Source organism: Phyllobates terribilis, unplaced genomic scaffold (assembly GCF_046119375.1).
Source record: "Phyllobates terribilis strain yellow unplaced genomic scaffold, ASM4611937v1 Scaffold_2__4_contigs__length_985480577, whole genome shotgun sequence".
NCBI classification, from domain to species: domain Eukaryota; kingdom Metazoa; phylum Chordata; class Amphibia; order Anura; family Dendrobatidae; genus Phyllobates; species Phyllobates terribilis.
In genome coordinates this window covers 440,462,486-440,488,293 of record NW_027362762.1, presented here as the reverse complement: position 1 = coordinate 440,488,293, position 25,808 = coordinate 440,462,486, and the positions used below count along the sequence as shown (strand labels likewise).

General features: G+C 42.1%; 1 protein-coding gene across 8 annotated transcripts in view; it reads left to right on the top strand.

Moving 5' to 3' along the window:
- SRRM3 (serine/arginine repetitive matrix 3) overlaps positions 1-25,808 on the top strand; it is a 598,168-nt gene that overhangs the window by 301,494 nt on the left and 270,866 nt on the right. The gene's annotated exons all lie outside the window — the stretch shown is intronic.

Genomic DNA, 25,808 nt, shown 5'->3' with positions numbered 1-25,808 from the left:
AACGAGTGCAGTGACATACTCATCGGTGATCGTCTTCTGCCATTTTCATTAGTTCTTTGGTCCATTCTGGAATCATGTGACCGCATTTGTGACCTGTGTCTTCTGTGTTGAGTGAAGGCCACTTTTTAGTTTTTTTCAATGCAATTTTGGGGTTGTCCAATAGTGGACAATCCCAGCTTAATTAATTTAGGACCTGAATTAAAATAAAAACAGTCCATGCCGACCTCCCGCAGCCGAGCCATTACAACGATGTTGGCGCTGCTGTTCGCATTGGTGTGGTGTCACGTGCCCGCTGCATCCAGTGAGTGGTTGCTGTTTGGATGTAACCTTCACTATTTCATCAAAGCTTACGTCTGCCCTGACGGAATATTGATAAGCTGCAACCAAAGAGTTGCCAATCATTGGCTGCAGACAGCACTTGACACAACACTGTCACATCACCGCCAGGAACAGCGGCACCAACATTATTTCTAACGACGTTGCTCTGGTAGGCCGGCATTGACAGTTTTTATTTTAATTCCGATCCTGAATTAATTACGCTGGAGTTGTCCAGTAGTGGACAACCTCTTTAGTAATTATAGGCCATTTTACGCCACAAGTTATAGATTAAAACGCTCTATACTCATTAGATGAAAGTCATGCAGACTTATCAATATCGACAGAACAGGTCGATCAACAATCAAATTTTGCAACTTTCAAACTTTGAATGTTTATGCCCTTAAACCAGATAGTTATACCACACAGTATAGATAATAAAGAACATTTAGCACATGTCTACTTCACATCAGAATCAGCAATTTTTTTTAGGGACCACATCTCATTTGAAGTGACTTTGCGGGCCGTATTTGACAGAAAATACCCAAAGAGTGCCACCATTTTAAAAACTGCACCCCTCAAATCCACATTCAAAAAGTTTATTAACCCTTTAGAGGTTTCACCAGAATTAAAGGAATGTGGTAGGAAAAAATGAAAATGTTACTTTTTCCCACCAAAATATTGATTTAGCCCCAAATTTTTCATTTTCTAAAGGGTAGCAGGAGAAAACTGACCATACAATTTGTTGTGCAGTTTCTTATGAGTATACTGATACCCCCCATATGTGGTGGAAAAATACTTTTTGGGTACACTGCGGGGCTCGGAACGGAAGGAGCATCATTTGACTTTGGCTGGCATGCTCTAACAGGCTTGTTGTTGGTGGCTGACCCTGAGGTCGCCATGACAGTGATGACGTCACGGTGGCATCAATCAGAAGGGGGAGGGGGCTTCTCCCAGCCTTCTAAATACTGCAATTGATATAGATTGCGGTATTTAGGGGGTTAAATGGACCCTGGTGGTGTAGGCACCGCTCCTGGTCATGACAGCCGGATCTTGGCTATAACTTAAGACGAGCTCCTGACGGTCCCGCGGGCACAGATCCTGTGCCCCGCACGATCGCCATGATGTACCTATACGTCAAAGGTCATGAAGGAGTTAATGCAAACTTGCCATTAGGATTTCATAATCCAAACAAATAGCATGTATGTAAAAGTGCTTTAATGCTTACCTTGCTTGAAGAAATCGATTTTGCTGTTTTAGAGAAATCCATATCTAAAATTGTATGCAAATGAGTTGCAAATGCAATGGGCGGACACTGCACTTCCAGCTTTCCTGCATCACTGCCTATTCCTCGCCCTCTGCCATCATCCTGTCTCTGACTAACAGGTGATTAAAACATGAGTAATCTAGAGACCAGATGCAGCAGGCAGGGAACAGGGCGATACGCAGCAGAGCTGTAGGTGCAGGACCAGCCCACTACACTTACAACTCATTAGCATACAATTTTAGATATGGATTTCTTAAAAACAGCAAAATGGATTTCTTAACAAGGATTTACTCAGCCTTAAAGCGCTTTTATATACATGCCATTAGCTTGGGGTATAAAATACTGGAGACAGGTTCTCTTTCAAGAGAATCTGTCCGTAGGATCAACCTTCCTAAGCCGTCTATATGGGTATGTAGGTAATAGGAACTACTTGAACAAAAATATATAGACAGTAGAATTAATCCATATAATTGAATTTTTATTCAGGACAACAAAACATGACACGACTAATTAAAAAAACACAAAATGAAAAGACATGATAAAATAAACTACAATTAGTTAAAAAAGAGGATACAGGACAACATACACAGCATAATGGCCGTATAAGCAAAGTGCAAATACTTGTAAGGTGGAGTAATATTTAGATCTTCATAGCACTTGCACTATTTAAATACACATAGCAATAGTAAGTGTATGTAAGAATATATAAAGTGCAGTTCACATCAATTATCTACCGATACTATAACATGCAGTGCATTAAGAAAAATAATCACACATAATAAATCATAATTAGAAGACAATCACAGTCAGTGATAGTGATTAGGAATCCTGTTTTAACAAAAATCTCCACATTGTCAGTAAAAGGCAAGTTACCAACCTGAGCTCATGCTGTCCATGCCGACACTGGTACCTCACACTCCAAGGAGCGTTTCCCACGTTGCTTCCTCAGGGAGTGGTGAGGTAGGAGGGCCAGAGTGGAATTTAAATATGCGGTTAAAAGATGATGGACCAATGTCTATGTACTTACACAGGTGCCTTTTTACCGGGCGCATATACAAGCTGCAGGAGTAATGGAATTAATAAAAATTCAATTATATAGATTAATTCTATTATCTATATATTTTTGTTCAAGTAGTTCCCCTTTCATATTCTATCTTGTCTGCCTGAATTGTGTTCAGTACAACATTTATCTATATCCTTCTTATCTAAGTTTAAAATGAAATGAAAAAAAAAATGTAGGTAATAGGAAGCTGAATAAAATTGTACCTTTATATCTCCGATCTGATGTCTTATTCCTGAGAAATCCACGTTTTTCTTATATGTGAAATGTGCTGTTCCAGGCTGTGGGCAGAACAAAGATCTGGCTGAAAATCTACCGCCAGAGCTTACTTTAAATGAAAAGTGGAGTTACCAGTGTGAGGCATGTAAGTAACATAGTACAGTAGAGCTGAACAATGTTTTCTTACAAACACGTTAGCAGCTGCAGCTCTCCTAGCTCTGCTGTATTACAACACTGGTTGCCTGTGAGATAGAAACTGAAGCTGAGAGGAACCTGCAGATGTGTCAGGTATAATCACACACAGCTCTGCAGTGAGATCAGAAGAGCAGAGAGCGGCCATTGCACATCACACTGGTAACACTGGTAACCATTACATGTCTCACACTGGTAACTCCTCTTTTATTTACAATAAGAATCTGAATGCAGATTCTCACGCAGATCAGTGTCCGGCCCATAGTCCTTAACAGCTCATTTACATATAAGAAAAACGTAGATTTCTCTGGAATAAAATATCAGAACACAGACATCAAGGTATCATTTTATTCAGCTTCCTATGACGTGCATGCCTGTATAAATGGCTTATGTGGGTTGATCCTACTGACAGATTTCCTTTAAGCCCTGTCTTACCGAGTCAAGGAACCAATGGATAAGAAACTACTTCACATAAGCTTCATTTATAGTCTATAACATAGCGACATATTGGAGCCGTACACATGAAATTATCTGATACCTTTAATTAGGACTACAGATGTAGCAGTTGTGAACTTGATGGCTGCAGCGCTACATTAATAGTGTAGTGCGTTTCAGCCCTCTACGCTATTTGCTTAGTGCAGTCATGTACATTCACTTTGAATGAGTGGCATGCTAGGCAAATTGCATAGGTGTGCTGTGCTATTACCCTCCAAAGCCAGAGCTGTCAAGTTGGCAGCTGCTACGTCTAATTTTGTCAAGTAAAATAGCTCATTTAACTGTTTCAATGCCACACATATCTGGGAAACTGTATACCGGTGATGTTTTAGGCATTTAATTCAGTTTATTGATGACTGATCAAGCAAAAGGAAAAAATTACATTGAAGTTGGATTTATTTGTGCAGGTTTTAGTGGTTGAATATCAAATGAAAAATCTTATACGTGACATTTCCAAAGAGATATTAAATGAACATGTTAGTCCTGGAGGATACAATGTGCACTGAGGCTTACATGCAAGGTCACTAGAGTGTTCTAAATTACCGGCTATGTATAGAACATGTGCAAAAGATCTCAAATAAATCTCTAAAAGTAAGAAAGTATTTGCCATTCAAATTCCATTTTTTAATATAGCGTCACTATACACAAATTGTCATCGGAGATGGTCAACAAATACAATATTCCGAAAGCTCAATGAAATGAATATGAGGTAGCAGGACTCCTGAGTAAGCAATTATCTTATACAAAGCGCCAATATCACACTGCAATTACATAGACCGGCGAGTCCCCAAACTCTCTACATCACACAAGAAGGATTTCTAAGCATAATTAGAAATGAACGTTCATTCTCGTTGACTATGGATTAGCCCTGAGCTTCAGAACATAGGACAATGAGTTTTATATTCAAGTTTAGAGGACATATACCATTTATGTATGTATACCATATGCATAAGAGGTAGTGGCCTGTACCTGTGCTAAAGCAAAGAATAAGTGTATTGTTCACTTTCAGAAAAGTGGCTCTAAAATGTCTAAAGTAAGAAACTCAGCAGGTCCTCCATCTCCCCATCGTTGCGCCGTTGTCCCAGTTGTGTTTTGACTGCGTGTCTAGCCAATCACTGTGCTCAGCGGCTCGTGCATTGAGCTTGGCGACTCGCGCAGTCAACCTTCGAACAGCCGCTAAACTCAGCATGCTGTTGATGTCACGTCAACGCTTCAGCCAAAACACTGAGACCATAGCAACCATGACGAGTCAGCGCCAGACCCAACGAGGGTGAGTACCTGCTGAGTGTGTTATTTTAGGTATTTTACAAAGTTTAGGGCCCACTTTTCACAAAGTGGACAACCCCTTTAAGTATAGGGAATGTAAAAAGAGCACCACACTTATGCATACAACATGCAGTAGATAATTGGGTTACACATTTTTAGTCCTTCTGTTGGTCTCTCCTTGCTTGTTGAGTGGGTGGGCTCTTTCTGCTGTCATATAAGGGCTGTGATGTAGGTACGGAGCATATCAGATGTCTCCTTTTGCTGCTCCCCTTCATTTAATACAGCATGCATCCTCTCACATATTGAAGGAGGAAAACTGCATCTGCATCTCCTTCTTCTCAACTCCCATGTTGTATTTTACCTGTGTTCTACTATTCACTGCATTACTGTAGATGGATTTTTTGTAGTGACTGTGAAAAAAGGTGAGCCTGCAGTCATTAAACCTTAAATACAGGCTGCTGCTAGGTGAGGAAGATGTCACTTTCCCCCAGTAAGAAATAATAGATTTTCATATTTTAATTATTCCTACCGATAAATAAAGAAAAACTTGCTATACTAACGATTGTAAGTCAGTATGAATGAGGGGCCATGTAGAAGGGATTATGATTGCAGGGTCTGACTATACAAGAGAATGTTTGTAGTCTGTAACCATGGAGAAAGATAGGCCTACTTATGGAAAATTTTCAATTTAGACTATTTAATACATTTCAGAATGTTTTCCTTTATATGCATTGATAAAAAATGGCAATACTGTCTAAATAATATTCCCATACAGTGTTTTAAATTATATTGCTTATGGTACACCACATAATACTGTCATGTAGTACACACAGCCCACTTTATGCCGTTAAAAAGAGTGCCTAAATAATATGTAGTATCCAACCAACTAATACTCTGTCAGCTGTGTAATTAAATTCTCAAATAATACGACCTTATCATGTTAAAGAGTAACCTTTGTTTTAATTTTTATTCTAAAAGTCAATAGTACACATGAAATTAAGAAACTTTTTAATATATCTTAAAAGAGAAATTAGCTTTTTTCTCCACCAGTCATTCACAAAATTCTCAATTCACAGGTAAAATCTGTATTCAGTGAGGACAGATTATTACATTACTGAGATAGGAGATGTCAGTTGCTGCTGATAAAGGTCTATGTAGACAGGAGGGAGGAGTTCTTCCTCTAGCTCCTCCCTCATTTTCCCCCCTCTACATAGAATCTTAACAGTAGCAGCTGCCATCTCCTATCTCAGTAATGTAACAACCTGTCTTCACTGAATACAGATTTTACCTGTGAATTGAGGATTTTGAGAATGAATGATCAGTCCAGGAGGAGAAAGTATAGCAGATTTCTCTGATAAGACATATCACAAAGTTTCTTATTTTCATGTGTACTATTGATTTATGGAATAAAAATTAAAGCGATGGCTACACTTTAACCCCTTTCCGAGCTTGGACGTATGAGTAAGTCCAAAGATGTATTCCTGCACTCCATGCGGGCTCCGGCGCTGAGCCTGCATGTTTTCGGGCACATGAAAGCTGATCTGTACAGCTGCCAGGTGTCCCTAACAGGGATCGACCCGCGGCTGTTAACATGTTAACGCCGCTGTCAAACTCTGACAGCGGCATTTAACATGCACTTGCCGAAAGCGCGTCATTAGCTCCGCCCAGCCGTCGGCGCTCACAGCAAGTGAGCATATTTGCAACACACAGCAGGGCTCAAGCCCTGCTGTGTGTAGCACAGGCGATCGGATGACTATTGATGTATGTGTAAAGTAAAAAAAAAAATGTTTTTAAAATATAAAAGTTTAATTCACCCCCCATTCAAAATAAAACAATAAAAAAATCAAATATACACATATTTGTGTAACATACCTGGCGGCGTCCTTGCATGGTGGTCCATCTCCCACTGTGCAAGAGGGCGCACTTGATCTCCTGTCCAGAATGTCTCTCTGGCTTCCCTCCATGCTGTCTGTTTGTGTCTGTTTCTGCTGCTTAAGGGCGGCGCCCGATCACTTCCTGCCTTTTGTACCTGCTGTGGGTCACACCCCTTGTGCGTCCTCAGCCTATTGCTGTCTGTCACTTGGTATATAGCTCAGCAGCTCCCTTCTATCCCTGCCTGAGCATAGTGTTTCCTTCAGTGTGTGCTTGCACTCTGAAGGTGCCAGGTCCCGTCTCTTGTCTCCTGCTTTGCGTTATCAGTTCCCGTGTCTGAACTGAGTCCTGTATGTCTCCTGCTTTGCGGTATCAGCTCCCGTGTCTGAACTGTGTCCTGTATGTCTCCTGCTTTGCGGTATCAGCTCCCGTGTCTGAACTGACTCCTTTCTGTGTTCTCTTGTCTGTCCTGTCTGAACACGCTCCTAGCCTGTTCCTCTTGCCTTCTAGTGGCCGATTTCCTAGACCCGCTCCTGTGTCTGGTCTGTCCTGTCTGAACACGCTCCTTGCCTGTTCGTTCCGCCTCTCTGGGGGCCGTATTCCCAGACCCGCTCCTGTATCCCTCTGCAGTGTCGGTCTCCTCCGTACACTCAGTTCCAGTCTGAACTCTCTCCTGTCCTTTACCTGTTTTGCCTCTATGTCCGTTCCCTTCCTTTTTCTGCAGAGTCTGAACTCGTACCTAACTCCTGCTTGTTGTCTCTGCAAGTATTGTGTGAGTATCTGGCTCTGTCTTTCCCTTCCTGTCTGTTCCGTGTGAACAGAGCCCTGTCCTCCCTGCTCAGCCTTGTCTGCACTCTAGCTGTGCTTGCCTGTAACCCTCTGCCTGTATTGTTCCTGAGTCCCGGTGTGTACTGGGTCCTATCCCGCCTGTGTTCCTACCTGCTAGTGCCTCCCTGTCTGCACTCTAGCTGTGCTTGCCTTTACCCCCCTGCCTGCATACCCGCCTGCCTGCATACCAGTTGTGCCTGCCTATACCCTCCAGTCTGTGTGCCAGCCTACCAGCCTGTTCCTGTATTCCCCTGTGTGGGTCAACAGCCGTGTCCGGGGTCTGTCCTGGAGTAGCACCTGGTCCCTCTGCTCGGTTCCTCCTTGGTGCACTGGCGTCGTATGCCGTCGTGCGACCCTGGTCGGATCGGGTGAATACTTAGTCACGCCCCTCCAGGCATTCACTCTCCGGCACGGTCCAGTGGAATCACTACCAATCACACGCACACGCCGCTTAGCCCGGGCGTGTGCATAACAATTTGGTATTGTCGCGTTCAGAATCGCCCGGTCTATCAATATAAAAAAAGAATTAATCCGACTAGTAAACGGCGTTTCAAGAAAAAAAATCAAAACACCAGAATTACGTTTTTTTGGTCTTCGCAACATTGCAAAAAAATGCAATAAAGGGCGATCAAAACATCATATCTACTCCAAAATGGTATCAATAAAAAACTTCCGCTTGGCGCACAAAAAATAAGCCCTCACCCGGCCCCAGATCCCAAAAAGTGGAGACGCTACTGGTCTCGGAAGATGGCGCCATTTTTTTTATTTTTTTTTTTTTTTGCAAAAGTTCGATTTGTTTTTTTCACTACTTAAATAAAAAAGGACCTATACATGTTCGGTATCTACGAACTTGTAATGATCTGGAGAATCATAGTGACAAGTCAGTTTTAGCATTTAGTGAACACAGTAAAAAAAAAAAAAAAAAAAAACAATTGTGCGATTGCACTTTTTTGCAATTTCACTGCACTTTGATTTTTTTGCCCGTTTTCTAGTACACAATATGGTAAAACTAATGGTATCGGTCAAAACTCGTCCCGCAAAAACAAGCACCCACATGGCTATATTGACCGAAAAATAAAACGGTTATGGCTCTGGGAAGAAGGGGAGGAAAAAAATGAAAACGCAAAAACGGAAAAACCCAAGCTGGTAAAGATGTGAATTGTTGCAAGGTGAGTTTAAGGGTTAATGGTGGATGAGGATGAGGAAAAAGGCAATATGCTAAATGATTTTTTTTCAGGAGTATTTAGACAAGAAAATCGCATGACAGAAAACATGATTAGTGATGACAAAAATTCTCCATTAAATGTCACTTGCATAACCCAGCAGGAAGTACGGCGGCGTCTAAAAATCACTAAAGTTGACAAATCCCCGGGCCCGGATGGGATACACCCGCGAATACTGCAGGAATTAAGTAACGTCATAGATAGACCATTAGTTTTAATCTTTAAAGATTCCATAATAACAGGGTCTGTACCACAGGACTGGCGTATAGCAAATGTGGTGCCAATATTCAAAAAGGGGACAAAAACCGAACTTGGAAATTATAGGCCAGTAAGCTTAACCTCTACTGTGGGTAAAATCCTGGAGGGTTTCCTAAGAGATGCTATACTAGAGTATCTGAAGAAGAATAACCTCATAACCCAATATCAACATGGGTTTACGAGGGTCCGTTCCTGTCAAACTAATCTGATCAGCTTTTATGAGGAGGCAAGTTCTGCACTGGACCAAGGAAATGCAGTGGATGTTGTGTATATGGACTTTTCAAAAGCTTTTGATACGGTTCCACACAAAAGGTTGATACATAAAATGAGACCAATGGGGATAGGGGAAAATATATGTATGTGGGTTAAGAATTGGCTAAATGATAGGAAACAAAGGGTGGTTATTAATGGAACACACTCAGACTGGGTCTCGGTTAACAGTGGGGTACCACAGGGGTCAGTATTGGGCCCCCTTCTTTTTAACATATTTATTAATGACCTTGTAGGTGGCATACAGAGTAATATTTCAATATTTGAAGATGACACTAAACTCTGCAGGGTAATCAATACAGAGGAGGACAATTTTATATTACAGGAGGATCTATGTAAGCTAGAAGCTTGGGCTAATAAATGGCAAATGAGCTTTAATGGGGATAAATGTAAGGTAATGCACTTGGGTAGAGGAAATAAAATGTATAATTATATGCTTAATTGTAAAACACTGGGCAAAACTGTCACTGAAAAAGACCTGGGTGTATTGGTGGACGACAAGGTCACGTTTGGTGGCCAGTGTCAGGCAGCTGCTGCAAAGGCAAATAAAATAATAGGATGCATTAAAAGAGGCATAGATGCTCATGAGGAGAAGATAATTTTACCTCTATACAAGTCACTAGTGCGACCACACTTAGAATACTATGTACAGTTCTGGTCTCCGGTGTATAAGAAAGACATAGCTGAACTAGAGCGGGTGCAGAGAAGAGCGACCAAGGTTATTAGAGGACTGGGGGGTCTGCAATACCAAGACAGGTTATTACACTTGGGGTTATTTACTTTGGAAAACCGAAGGCTTAGGGGTGATCTTATTACTATGTACAAGTATATGAGGGGACAGTACAAAGACCTGGGTGTATTGGTGGACGACATTCTCACGTTTAGTGGCCAGTGTCAGACTGCTGCTGCAAAGGCAAATAAAATAATGGGATGCATTAAAAGAGGCATAGATGCTCATGAGGAGAACATAATTTTACCTCTATACAAGTCATTAGTGCGACGACACTTAGAATACTGTGTACAGTTTTGGTCTCCGGTGTATAAGAAAGACATAGCTGAACTAGAGCGGGTGCAGAGAAGAGCGACCAAGGTTATTAGAGGACTGGGGGGTCTGCAGTACCAAGACAGGTTATTACACTTGGGGTTATTTAGTTTGGAAAAACAAAGGCTTAGGGTGATCTTATTGCTATGTACAAGTATATAAGGGGACAGTACAAAAACCTTTCTACTGATCTTTTTACTCTGAGGCCAGAGACGGGGACAAGGGGGCATCTTCTGCGTCTGGAGGAAAGAAGGTTTAATCATAATCACAGACGCGGATTCTTTACTGTAAGAGCAGTGAGACTATGGAACTCTCTGCCGCATGATGTTGTAATGAGTGATTCACTACTAACATTTAAGAAGGACATGGATGCCTTTCTTGAAAAGTATAATATTACAGGTTATAAATACTAGATTCCTTAATAGGGAGTTGATCCAGGGAACTAGTCTGATTGTCGTATGGAATCGGGAAGGAACTTTTTTCCCCAATGTGGAGCTTGGTGTTTGCCACATGTTTTTTTTTGCCTTCCTCTGGATCAACATGTTAGGCTATGGGTTGAACTAGATGGACTTAGTCTTCCTTCAACCTTAAAAACGATGTAATATAAAGCAATAAAGAACTTATCGGTGGAATACTTGGCTGACTTGGAGTGGTGAATGATCAATGGTAAAATCCCTGGGTACCTGGAATATTGAAAGTGTTAATGAAAACATGCAGAGAGGAGGTACTGGTTTATTGTGAGCATTTCTGGAGGTCTATGGCATTGAAGAGTTTAGCGACCAAGTCCTTGGGGGGCTAGGAGAGTAACAATTTAAACAACCAGTGGTGGTTTAGGAGAGTGGAATGGGTGAATGGGTTGAATATTCCTGATCTTCTATGGTAGTGAAGGGATCTATGGTATAGCCCATGGTGGTCTACAACTGAGAAAGGATTATTCATGTAAGGCCACAGCCCCACTATCAGTATTTGATCAGTATTCGGTCAGTATTTTTTCTCAGGAGTGGGAGCCGTCTAGCATGAGATCTCTCTTGCTTGCAGCAGAAATAAATATGATATATTTGCAACCAATTTAATTTCTTAATATATTAATACAATGTTCAATTGCTCGTGAGTATGTGGTAAATTCCCTTGATATATGTGTGCATTTTCTGTGACTAATGAGAATTTTCTCTAAAACATCTTTCTCATGCACTCAATAAATATTCTCTCCACTGCTTTTGTTCTAAACTTATTGGTGAGTAGTTGTTAAGTAGAGATCTAGCCAATCTTGAATATTTACTAAATTTTCTTAAGTGCCATTCACTGAAGCACCATACAGTGCTAGTGTGTACAGCGCCCTAATGACTTGCAGATTAAAATAGCTTAAATGTAATTACACTGATATTCCTGAATTTGTGAATAATATTTAACCAGGTGCAATGATCACATTTATTAAATCCATCTTGTGTTTATAATAATTCTGTAATTAGGACTATATGTATGCCACTGATCAACCATATCAGCCCTAACATTAAAACTCTGACTGTTACGGCTCGTTCTCACGAGTGTATAACTCGGATAAAACATCAGATAGCACTCGTCCCGCTGTTATACTATGGGGCAGTGCAGATCTGCGTTTTTTTCTCCTGCCAATTCGGATCATGCGCACACATGCAAGACTATGGGTGTATGTGAAACATCGGACTGCACTCGGATGTCATCTGAGTGCAGTCTGATTATCCCAGACACAGAGAATCAAGAATATAGAGACACAAGAATCAAGAATATAGAGAAATATAGTCTCCTTCTTCTCCACACCTGTTCTCTGATTTTCTCATGCAAGAGAATTGGATCACACTAAGCTGACACTCGGCTCAAACTCTGTCCCACTTTTTGGCCTTTTGCACTGCGGGATGACCGCGTTCATTACACCCCAGATCAGTGGCCCACTATGGATCCGACCTAACAGAGGATTCCCCAGTCCCATGGTGGGCAAGTACAAGACTCTCCATGATCAAACTTGTAATAAATAGACATGAAAAATAAACGCCTCATTCTGAGCAAATCTATCAATAACATTGTCACTTTCTTGTTATTCCTGACCAGATCTCTCACACAAAGTGCATTACTTTCCCTGGAGTAAAAAAAAAATCTAATATGTGGTTCATCATAATGTATAACTAAAGATAATTCAGCTTTAAAATAGGTATTTGATCAGATTTTTTTTGTCATTTCTTCACTATTTAGCAAAAGCATTGTTCAAGGTTATGTGTGTTAATAAATGGATTGATTTATGTTGTAACAGGCAAATTAACTGGTATTTAGTGAGTTTTTTTTGTGTTCCATGTATTGTTATTAATATCATCATTAAACTAAAGCTAGATTGCAGGGACTGTGGTTATTGTTATGGCAACCCCAGAGGTATTATATCTACTCTATTAGTTACAGTTAAGTAGGCTCTGAGGACCAAATCAGAAAGTGCTCTGGATAGGCATAATCTTCATTAATGACATTAATTAGAATGATCAAAAAAGTAGTTTTCATATTTATACATGATGAATGAAAATCCAGGCGGAAAACATGTATATATGCTATCTATCTATCTATCTATCTATCTATCTATCTATCTATCTATCTATCTATCTATCTATCTATCTATCTATCCCATCAGGGGCGGACACAGACTGTAGTGGGCCCCTGTGCAAGAAATTTTTGGGGCCCCCCCCTGCCCTTCATAAGGCAACAAAGTTATGTAAACATAACCCCCCCATGTGCATCTCTCATCCCCCCCCATGTGCATCTTTCATCGCCCCCCATGTGCATCTTTCATCGCCCCCCATGTGCATCTCTCATCCCCCCCATGTGCATCTCTCATCCCCCCCCATGTGCATCTCTCACCCCCCCCCATGTGCATCTCTCACCCCCCCCCCCCATGTGCATCTCTCATCCCCCCCGTGCATCTCATCCCCCCCGTTCCTAGTTAATTAATTGTATTTAAAAAAAATAAAACTTGTTATACTTACCCCCATGCGATCCCTGCAGAATCCTGGCACTCGTCCACGTCGCTGCCACCAGGTTCTCCTGACGTTCGGCCATGTGACGGCGGCACATACATAGCCAGCAGCTTTGTTTTGGCCAAAAGATTTTTAAAGCCGCCACCACGATAAGGTAGACTCTTCTGGCCGGGCCCTACTCTAACCTATTAAAATTTTCTTAAAACATCCAATACTCTTTTTAGATATATTTTTATTTCGTTTTCTTTAAGGGAATGTGTCATATACATTTTTTTTTAAATGACCAATAATACCACATACAGGGAATACCGCCACACCATGACCAGACCACATATTACCACAACATAGTGACCGAATAATACCACACAGAAGGAAGAAAAACTGCCACACCATGACCAGACCACATATTACCACCACATTACTAATATTACCATAAGTGTCATTATACACGGGAGCTCTATACATGGTATGTATAATTTAAGTGTCCAGGTAATCTAGTGATCACCAGTGACATTATACACAGGAGCTCTGTATATAGTGTCAGTGTACAGGTAATACAGTGATCACCAGTGACATTATACACAGGAGCTCTGTATATAGTGTCAGTGTACAGGTAATACAGTGATCACCAGTGACATTATACACAGGAGCCCGGTACATAGTATATAGTGTAAGTGTACATGTAATACACTGACTCACTGGTGACGTCTCTAGGTGAAGTCCTTCAGCTACGCTTTTCTCCTTCATCCAGCACAGACCGCCATCACGTCTTCCAGCCAGGACTCGTCTCTGCATAAAATAACACAGTTATCTAGAGCACATTCCCCAACTTCTACATTACGCAGCTGAATACAGACGTGCACCCACCATTAATATATAGTTATTATGCCACCCACCATTCCAAATATAAATTGTAATCCACCACGGTGCCTCCATTAACTGTAAATAGGCACTTAATATATAATTTAATTAGAACCTCTACTCTTTCCACCAATTTGTTACCAGTTACACTCCTGCATCCGCAACGCCCCCTACTCTATACTTCCTGCTCCCCGCATTCATTATTTACATGCACCCCCTGCCCCAATTCATTATATCATGTCCGTGCTCTCCCCACCCCATCATCATTTACTCTCCCCCACCCCACATTCATTATGTGCAGCTCATTATCCCCCTACTCCCAATTCCCCCATGTGCAGCTCATTTTCTCCCAATTCCCCCATGTGCAGCTCTCATCCCCCCCATGTGCACATCTCTCATCCCCCTCCCCATGTGCATCTCTCATCCCCCCACATGTGCAGCTCTCACCACCCCCCCCATGTGCAGCTCTCTCATCCCCCACATGTGCACCTCTCTCATCCCCCTCCCCCACATGTGCACCTCTCTCATCCCCCTCCCCCACATGTGCACCTCTCATCCCCCTCCCCCCATGTGCATCTCCCATTCCCCCCCATGTGCACCTCTCTCATCCCCCTACCCCCATGTGCATCTCCCATTCCCCCCCCATGTTCATCTCCCATCCCCCCCCCATATGTGCATCTCCCATTTCCCCCCCCCCCTCCATATGTGCATCTCCCATTTCACCCCCCCATATGTGCATCTCCCATTTCCCCCCCCCATATGTGCATCTCCCATTTCCCCCCCCCATATGTGCATCTCCCATTTCCCCCCCCCATATGTGCATCTCCCATTCCCCCCCCCCCCATATGTGCATCTCCCATTCCCCTTCCCCCCCATGTGCATCTCCCATTCCCCTTCCCCCCCATGTGCATCTCCCATTTCCCCCCACTCCTAGTTAATTGTATTTAAAAAAAAAAAATAAAACTTGTTATACTTACCCCCATGCGATCCCTGCAGAATCCTGGCGCTCGTCCAAATCGCTGACACCAGGTTCTCCTGACTTCCGGTCATGTGACGGCGCGGTCACATGACCGGAAGTCAGGGGAATCATAAAGGCGCTGCCGCAGCAGAGCAGCGCAGCGCTGATGTCCCGGACCCGGCGCTTAGCATGGGGCCGGGGGCCCCATGAGGAGAGAGACGCACAAGAGGGGGGGCTCCGAGGGGGCCCCTACCGGCCGGGCCCCATACTGGAGTCAGGGCAGTCATGCCCTGATGGCGGCCCTGCTGGAGGCTGGAGGGGCCCCCTCTCCCTCGGGGCCCCCGTTCAATGAACCGGCTGCACGGTCGGTAGTTCCGCCCCTGTATCCCATATCTATCTATCTATCTATCTATCTATCTATCTATCTATCTATCTATCTATCCCATATCTATCTATCTATCTATCTATCTATCCCATATCTATCTATCTATCTATCTATCTATCCCATATCTATCTATCTATCTATCTATCCCATATCTATCTATCTATCTATCTATCTATCCCATATCTATCTATGTATCTATCTATCTATCCCATATCTATCTATCTATCTATCTATCTATCTATCTATCCCATATCTATCTATCTATCCCATATCTATCTATCTATCTATCTATCTATTATCAATCTATCTATCCATCATCTATCTATCTATCTATCATCTATCTACCTATCTATCTATCTAATATCAATCTATCTATCCATCATCTATCTATCTATCTATCTATCTATTATCAATCTATCTATCCATCATCTATCTATCTATCTATCTATCTATCCCATATCTATGTATCTATCTATCTATCTATCTATCCCATATCTATCTATCTATCTATCTATCTATCCCATATCTATCTATCTATCTATCTATCTATCTATCCCATATCTATCTATCTATCTATCTATCTATCCCATATCTATCTATGTATCTATCTATCTATCCCATATCTATCTATCTATCTATCTATCTATCTATCTATCTATCCCATATCTATCTATCTATCTATCTATCTATCCCATATCTATCTATGTATCTATCTATCTATCTATCCCATATCTATCTATCTATCTGTCTATCTATCTATCTATCTATCTATCTATCTATCCCATATCTATCTATCTATCTATCTATCTATCTATCCCATATCTATCTATCTATCCCATATCTATCTATCTATCTATCTATCTATCTATCTATCTATTATCAATCTATCTATCCATCATCTATCTATCTATCTATCATCTATCTACCTATCTATCTATCTAATATCAATCTATCTATCCATCATCTATCTATCTATCTATCTATTATCAATCTATCTATCCATCATCTATCTATCTATCTATCCCATATCTATCTATCTATCTATCTATCTATCTATCTATCTATCTATCTATCTATCTATCTATCTATCTATCTCTCTCTCTATCTATCTCTCTATCTATCTCTCTATCTATCTCTCTATCTATCTATCTATCTGTCTATTTATCTATCTATTTATCTATCTATTTATCTATCTATCCCATATATATATATCTATTTATCTATATACAGGTGCTTCTCACAAAATTACAATATCCTCAAAAAGTTAATTTATTTCAGTTCTTCAATGCAAAAATTAAAACTCATATTATATAGAGTCATTACAAACAGAGTGATCTATTTCAAGTGTTTATTTCTGTTAATGTTGATGATTATGGCTTACAGCCAATCCTACACAATAAAGAAAGAAGGACTGCTCAGCACCTCTTAACAGAATGAAGCAAGTGTGAATATGTGCAAGCTGCTGTGTCTGCATATTATACCAACTAAAGAGAGCAGAAGATGGTGACTGTCTAATCAGTTGGCTGAGTGCTCCTTCCATCAGACTAAGGCACGTGCACACGTTGACTATTTGGTGAGTTTTTTACCTCAGTATGTGTAAGCCAAAACCAGGAGTGGAACAATCAGAGGAAAAGTATAATAGAAACGTCACCACTTCTGTATTTATCACCCACTCCTGGTTTTGGCTTACAAATACTGATGTAAAATACTGACCAAATACTGAACGTGTGAACGTGGCCTATGTTTCATTCAATTCCATCTAGAGCAGTGTTTCCTAAACTTGAGTTTGACTCCTCATGCCTCCCCAAAAGATCATATTTTAAGGATGCCTTGATAATAATTTCATCACCTGTGCAATACTAAGGAAATCCTGAAAACCTGACGTGTTGGGGCCGTGAGGACTGGAGTTTGGGAAACACTGCTTAAGGGCTCATTCAGACACCATTTTTTGCGTACAGCTGTTACCTGTGCTTTTCATGGTTAGCACTCATACCTTTAGCAGTTAAAGGGGCCGTTCACTTGTCCGTCATTTTTTGTGTTTTGGGCAGGCCACACAAAATCTCTGAGACCTGACTGATATTGATCCAAGTATCAGAATAAAATCGGCAAGTCAGTGGGTCCTTGAATAAAATTAGACCGCACACGGATACCACGGAATTTCAGTGACCTGTTAGAGTGTTAGAGGAGGTGGAGAAACTTTTTTTTCCCCCCATTTGAGAAAAACCTGATGAAAATCAGACCAAATTCTGATGAAACTAGGATGAAATTCACTCGGTTCCTTTTTCTCATAAGTGATAAAAACCAACATCTGGATAAGCACTTAGAGAAAGGTTGCCTTATCGTGGCTGGTGGGCATACATGAATTGGCCAATTTATGCACTAAGTACCTTCATTTTATTAGTATTCTCTTTATAGCATTAATGCAGTCTACATTTCACATATTCAATGAATGCACATATCTTAGCACATACAGTATGCTGCTACATTCATTGTTTTGTATCTATTTGTAGAAATTGCTGGGTGCTATGTTAATTGTTTTTGTATTTCATTTTTGGAAATGATTTTTTTCCAGTAATCTGCTATTACCAGTTATGGGTATTTGCGTTTCATTTTGCTCTCCTCGAGGGGCAGGGTCCGGGCCATGGTTAGCTTACGCAAGATCTTCTTGGTGCACAATCTACTCCGCATCTGTGCCACAGCTGGTGGTTGGAAGAGTTATGCATCACAACTAGATTTGTGCAAATTTATTCGAGTGGAATTTAATTCTACTTGAATATAGAAAAAATCCACATTTTTTGAAAATATAGGTTTTGTTAAATTTGCTTCTTGCTTCCAGCCGTCTGCCATTTTGCTGAAATGTAGACGGCCAAGAAAAGTTTAAAAAGCTAATAAAATATTCTACTGAGCTCACCTGTTTGGCCCCGCCATATGGTACTCTGAGTCTCCTCTTCTTTCCCCTGCCGCATTCACTCTACACCGGAACTTCCGGCCACAACCAGGACTCAGAGATCACTGCACGTCGCAAGTCGTGACATCATTGAAGTGCACTTGACGGTGACCTCTCAGGCCTGGTTGTGGCCAGAAGAGCACTGAGCTATTGGCAGCACTGCTCACTATTTGCCCTTTGGTCCTCAGAGCCTCTTCTTCCTCCATTGTAGCTCCGGCCTGTTCACTGTAGGCTTGGACTTCGACCAGTACTCAGCGGTCACCACACTTAGCACATCTGTGACTTCACTATGTGGGGAACTTTGTGATCTCCGAGGCCTGGTCACAGCCTAAGGTAGGCAGGTCAGGAGATGCAGAAAAGAAGAGGCGACTCTGAGGACTGGAGCAGTGGATCGGCCAGACGTTCGAGCAGTGAGAAGAGTATACATTTTTCTTTGTTTTCTACATCTTATGTTTACTAAGCTCTCTGGTCTGGAGAGACCCCAGAGCATAATAAGAGACAATCAGTTTGCTGAGAATAGATACATTGCAATTCAAATTTACTGGAAAAATCTGTAAAATTTGGCAAATTCATGTTTTAGCAGATCTGCTCATCTCTAGTTACAGCCAACCAGTGCCTGCCCTGTAACATGCAGTGAGCCCACCTAGTGACCCAGACTCCTATTTATAAGGCGTCCTCCTCCTCATACTGCCAGGAGCCATATAAGGTCTAATGCTGCCAGCAGTGGACTCATCCAGGACCGTAGCATAAAGCTTACAGGCATGTAAATGACTTTTCAGATCTAGTAACCTAAGGATGCCTAGTCTTCTCTGACAGGTGAAGTGTAGCTGCTGGCTCCACTTCTCTTTGTAATTTGTGAGTTTTTCCAGGTGATAGCATCATTCAGTGGTTCATACTTATTGGAAACAGAACGGTACATACAGTACTCATACTGTATATGTTGCAATGTTGCTGTATAGCAGTGTTCCCAGCAATCTCAGTTATTCTGCACACAGCCTATCTAATATATATAATCGTCCTTTCCCGTCTGTCCTTCTGTCCAGGAAATCCCGCGTCGCTGATTGGTCCGGCCGTGGCCAATCAGCGACGCGGGATTTCATAAAAAGATGGCGGCCGTTAGAGGCTCATCTGCCGCACGGAGGTCAGCGGCAATGCAGCCAGGAGATGACCAGCACTAGCCGGTCATCTCCCGGCTGCTCGCAGCAGAAGTACCCCGACCGGCGACGCCGCTGACCTCCATGCGGCTATCGTCGGGAGATCAGCTTCTAGGGCTGATATCCCGACGGCAAGTGTGAAGGGAGGACCGGGGAGCGGCGCCGCCGGTCGGGATACTACTGCTGCGTGCAGCCGGTCATCTCCCGGCTGCTCGCAGCGGAAGTACCCGCACAGGCAGCGCCGCTCCCCGGTCCTCACTAATACGGTTCGCTGATTGGTCGCGGCCGCCGTCCACGACCAATCAGCGATATTGGCGCCAAATTTAAACACCGCTTTGCTCATTGGGCCCGGTCGGCCGCATACATATTCTAGAATACCCGATACTTTAGAATCGGGCCACCATCTAGTTTATTATAAATCTAAAGAAGTAAAAGATGAGGACATTATATGGACACTATGCATTACATGTCCTAGCTAACAGCTGTGATGTGTAATTCTGCCTAGTGGCCTAAGCTCCTGTGTGCATACTGTACCACAAGAATTACACAAGTACACCTCTCCTAGGCCAGTTAAAAAGAATATGTCAGCAGGTTTTTGCCATGTAATCTGAGAACAGCATGATGTAGAGGCAGAGACCCTGATTCCAGAGATGTATCACTTACAGGGCTGCTTGGTGTAATTTTGATAGAATCCCTGTTTTCTCTGTTGTAGATGTAACAGTGGTCAGAATGAGCTGGGTATAACCAATCAGTGGTGGGGGGCGGGGTTACTGGCCTGCATTTGAGACCTAGTCTGGCAGTAATAATCTCCTGCTGATAAAACACTTTGTATTGAAAATATGACACGCCCAGGGGATGGTCATGACTCGGTACCCGGGCCTTTACCTGGTTTGGGGATGTCGCGGTGGTCGGCTCCCGGTCCCATCCCCTGGGGTCAGTCTTGAAAAAGGGGAATAGAACTTGGATAAAATAAATAAACAGTTTGTGACGCCACCTGTGGTACCTGGTAATGATTACCAGCGCTGCTTCAGTCGTCCGGGGGTGTTGGGATGGCAGCTGAGGTGTTTCTGCTCCCCACAGGTGGAGCGGGCCCCCGGGGCAGGGATGGGGTGAAGGGATGCAGGAGAGAGGGGACCCAGCCAGGTCAGAGGAAGAACAGACACGCACATAGGGGTCGCTTCAGTACCTTTACTGGTGATGGTAGTCAGGTACGGTCTGGGGTACTTGTAGGTGGTGTGCACTTCTGGACTTGCTCCCCAGTGAGCGGGTGTAAGGCCTCCTTTCTGTATCTTCCTGTCTCTCTCCCTGGAGCTTCTGACCTGCCTGGAACAGGGTCTAGCTCCCTTTATGTTTCTCTCACCCGTCTTGCTTGGCGGCAAGGGTTTTCCCACCGGTTACCACGATCCCTGGACGCTGGGGCCTTCATGGTACCTAGTCCTCTGAATGTGCGGTATTCACGGGTGGACTGAGGGATATGAAATCCTCCTCAGTATGCCGGATTCCCTACTGGGCATAGAGATCCCATTAGGCTCGGGCCCGGTGCCCGGCTTGCATCAGGGGACGAACCCTCTGTGGTTCCTCTGTCCCTCATGGCTCTTCTCTTCTCCTTGCCTTCTAGCCCACTCTAGGCTCGCACTGGCCAGACTAGCCCGCAGCTTGGGCCTAGCCTGGCTTTCAGCCACACAGACTTCAGCTTGTCTGGTGCTGCAGCATCATGTCACACTCACTGGACTGACTTCCTGAACTCCACCCCCCAGTATATATATATATACCTGAGAGGGCTCCATCTAGTGGACTTGGGTGGAGGCGTCTGCATGTATTGAGGCCACTGGGGAGAATCCATCTGTGCAACACCCAGGAGTTCTGTGACAGCCTGCCGCCGCAGGGCGTCACAAATACTGCACACAACCTAGTAAATAACATATCCATGGAATCAGGCTTTCTTACCCTATATTATTCTGCTCTCAGATTAACAACCTATAAAATAATGTATAACCACTCATGCAAAGAGATAAATATATTATTTTATTGAATGGAAATATAAGTATCAAGTAGTATAAAAATATATAAAATAATAAAAATCAAAATAAATAACATCAGATGTGAGGCCACTCCATGAGGCAGGTCAGAAGCATATGATGTTATGGTAAATTTAGCAATTCTTTAGCAATGACCTTTTGCGGCTTACCCTCCTTGTGGAGTGTGTCAATGACTGCCTTCTGGACATCTATCAAGCCAGCAGTCTTCCCCATGATTGTGGAGCCTACTGAAACAGACTATGGGACCTTTTTAAACATGTAGGAAGCCTTTGCAGGTGTTTTTTGTTAATTATTCTAATTTACTGAGATAATGACTTTTGTTTTTTCATTGGCTGTAAGCCATAATCATCAACATTAACAGAAATAAACATTTGAAATAGATCACTCTGTTTGTAATGACTATATATAATACATGAGATTCACTTTTTGGATTGAAGAACTGAAATAAATTAACTTTTTGATGATATTCTAATTTTGTGAGAAGCACCTGTATGTATATTATATAATAAAGATATATGTATATATTTATTTATTGGTGCTTTAAAGTTTGTAAAGCCTACAGAATTTTCCATATTTCTGCATAAATTTGAACTAAAACTACATCAGATTTTCACACAACTAAAAGTAGATAAACCAAACATGAAAAACATTAGACTTCATCATTTTTTTTGAATGAGAAAAATGATCTAACATCACATGTCGATGACAAAAGTATGTGAACCTTTGCTTTCAGTATCTGTTGTGTTCCCTTTGTGCAGCAATAGCTGCATCTAAATGTTTCCGGTAAGTATTAATTAGTCTTGCAATTGGCATGGAGGAATTTTGACCCACTCATCCCTATAAAATAGCTTCAACTATGTTATGTTGGTGGGTTTTCTCCCAAAACGTACTCACTTCTGGTCTTTCCACATCATTTCCACTACTAGGACAACCCCTTCTTGAATGTTTCGCCCTGATAAAATAAAAAAACCTATACTCACCTCCCATGCTGGTGTCGTTCCAGCGGTGTCCGCACTCGCGGTCCCGGGGCTGTGATGTGGGGGAATGACACATGCTGCCCGGTGCCCAATCAGCGCTGGCTTCACTGTCTCTGCCTCCTGTCAAATTGAACATGAAGAGGAAGTCAAGAGAGCAGCTGCCGCCCGGACTTCTTCTTTATGTTCAGTGTCTGAAGGCGGGGACAGTGACGCCAGATTGGGCGCCGAGTGCCACGCGTCATTCCACCGCACCAGAGCTCCAGGACTGCGAGTGCTGACACCGCTGGAACGGCACCAGCACGGGAGATGAGTATAGGTTTTTTTATTTTATCTGAGCCAAACATTTAGTTTAAGAAGGGGTTGTCCTAGTAATGGACAACCACTTTAAGGTCAAAACTTTGACCTGGCCTTTTCAAAACTTCACATTTATTCTTCTTAACAATTCTTTTATAGAAAAATTTGTGCGCTTTGGGTTGTTGTCTTCCTGCATGACCTACATTTTCTTGATATTCGGCTCATAGATAGATGTCTCGACATTTTCCTTTAAAATTTGCTAGTATAATTTAGACTTCTTTATTAGATTAATGATGGCAAGCCATCCTTGCCCGTGTTCAGCAAAACAAGCCCAAACCATGATACCACTACCACTGTGTTTTACAGGTCATATGAAGCTGTATGCTGTAATGCAGTGTTTTTCTTTCTTCAAACATTGCACGTCTCATTTAAACCAAAAATCTCTATTTTGGTCTCATCTGTCCACAAAGCATTGTTCCTATAGCCATCTGACTTGTTTGTCCAGCTGATGTTTAGCACATTGCAAATGGGCAGCAATATTCTTGTTCTTGCACTCCTGTCCTCCGTTGTTGTTCAGTGTCCTCCTGATTGGCGACTTTATGAACCTTCACAGTTAATGTAAGAGAGGCCTTTACTTGCTTAGAGGTTACCTTGGGTTCCTTTGTGACCTTGAGGACTATTATACACCTTGCCCTTAGAGTTATTTTTGATGGTCAACCACTCTTGGGAAGGGTAATAATGGACTTGAATTTTCCTCCATTTGTACACAGTCGGTGTGACTGGATTGGTGGAGTCTTAGAGACGGCTTGGTAAGCTTTTCCAGCCCAACGAGCATCAACAACTCTTCTTATGTAGTTATAAGCAATTGGAATCTTTTTCACTTAAGACATTTTTAATGTTGCTTTTTATTTTTTATTATAGATAGCTTGCTTTTAATGTAATGATAAATGTTATTAGAACACTAATCTATATATTGAGATTTGCAATCTATAGTGTCATATTTCAAGCCTGGTTTAACAGAAAAAGCTTTAGACGCTTCTCGTGTTTATCGGCAAATATTGAGCTCCAATGTGTTTGACCTTTACTCAGAGGACTATTGTGTTCAACTTACTGAAGCTCCCTTTTCTTTAACTGCATCTTGTGGCTTCAGTTCAAATGCATTAGGCCTTTTTACTTTTACTCTTATTGATCAAGTATTTTTGTTTGTGAATTCTGCAATCCTATTAAGTAGATGAATGACATTGTAATTTTTGAAATTTTTGCTTCCAAGTTTTCTTGGCTGGGGTCTTCACCATATAATCCTAGTGTGTGTAGTGTCATCTTTTATATAAAGTACATATTAAAATGTACAAATTATATACCATATTTTTCGGACCATAAGACGCACTTTTTTCCCCCAAATTTGGGAGGAAAATGGGGGTGCGTCTTATGGTCCGAAAGTAACTTACCAGTGGTGGTGGAGCAGCGCTATCACTGGCCGCTCACAGGCATCACGTGACCCCCAGCTGCAGCGAGCTCTTACATCCGATGATGTCACGATAAGTGCTGGCTGCAGCCGGGGGTCTTTGTCTTCCGCGTTCCAGGTGGATGCCAAGCTGTGGGCGGGGTTACCCCGCACGTCACACCTGGCATCCACCGCGCGCTCTGCCTCTCCCCATTCATTGGGAAAGTGCGCTGTGGATGCTGGGTGTGATGCGGGGGGTAACCCCGCCCACAACCCAGCAGCCACCGCGGGTACCCCAGTGCTGAGTCACACCTCACTTGCCACCGATAGCGCCGCTCACAGGCATTATCAGCAACATAATGTATTTACAAAAATCCTTAGGGGCCCCGGGGGGATACATTGAGGGAATAATATAAAGTACTGGACAACTTCTTTAACACTTCCAGTCGTATTTCTGTAATGGGCTGCATGGTTCCCCATGCTAGGATTAAAGAGGAAACTAGCTGTATGGATTACTTTATATGTAGTTTCATTAAATCATTTAGTCACAGTTTCTAATTGCCATTAATTTAATGTTTAATATTACATATGCATGTAAAAATGCTATAATAAATTAAAGTATGTATCTCAATAACTGTAAATAAATGGTTGAAATTGACTTGGAGTGTTAAATAACTTGTTAACTATAGTGCAAGCTAAAAGGGATCAGACTCCAGAAACGTGGCACTTCATTACAGACTGCATTTTCAAGGTTCAGTGCACTTTGCTGGTTATTATATAAAGCGGAGCATCCATTGACCCTTACATGTATTTCTATTTTCTGCTTTTTTGTCATGCAATCTTGTATGTTTTTTCGTTAAAATGTCAGTGTTCTCACCTGCTTTATGTCTTTGTTCCACATTGTATAACATAGTCTATTGTGTAAAAATTTTGATTTGTTTATTGAGCAATACAGAATGAAGTTCAGATATCATGTAAACAGTATTACTGATAGTTTTATGCCATCTCTGCATACAGGCCATGGTAATTGTTAGGAGTTATCACAGCAATGTGATGGTTAGATATTGTCCAACAACATCGTTAATATGTGCGTTATCCAAATAAAAAGTGAAAATATAGTGCCATACCATATCCAGATTGCCACCTGGTTTGCCCACATAGGCAGAGGGTATGCACATAGTGCCCTCCATACTTAGGGTAAATAAATAGCGCATGCAGGGTCTATTTTGTTCCACTTACCATACAGTAACTTATCTACATGGTGAGAATGAACAGACAGAGCTCCCAATGGTTGAGTGAATTGACACATAGCACAGCGGAAAGCAATAATTAGAAGACCAAATTCAGCAAAATTGTCTTAGACCTTTACAGGAGGCTTTCTGCTCTATCGAGGTTCTGGGTGAGCTCCAGGAGACTCAAAGGCAGTCTAGGAATGGCTAGTATGCTTTA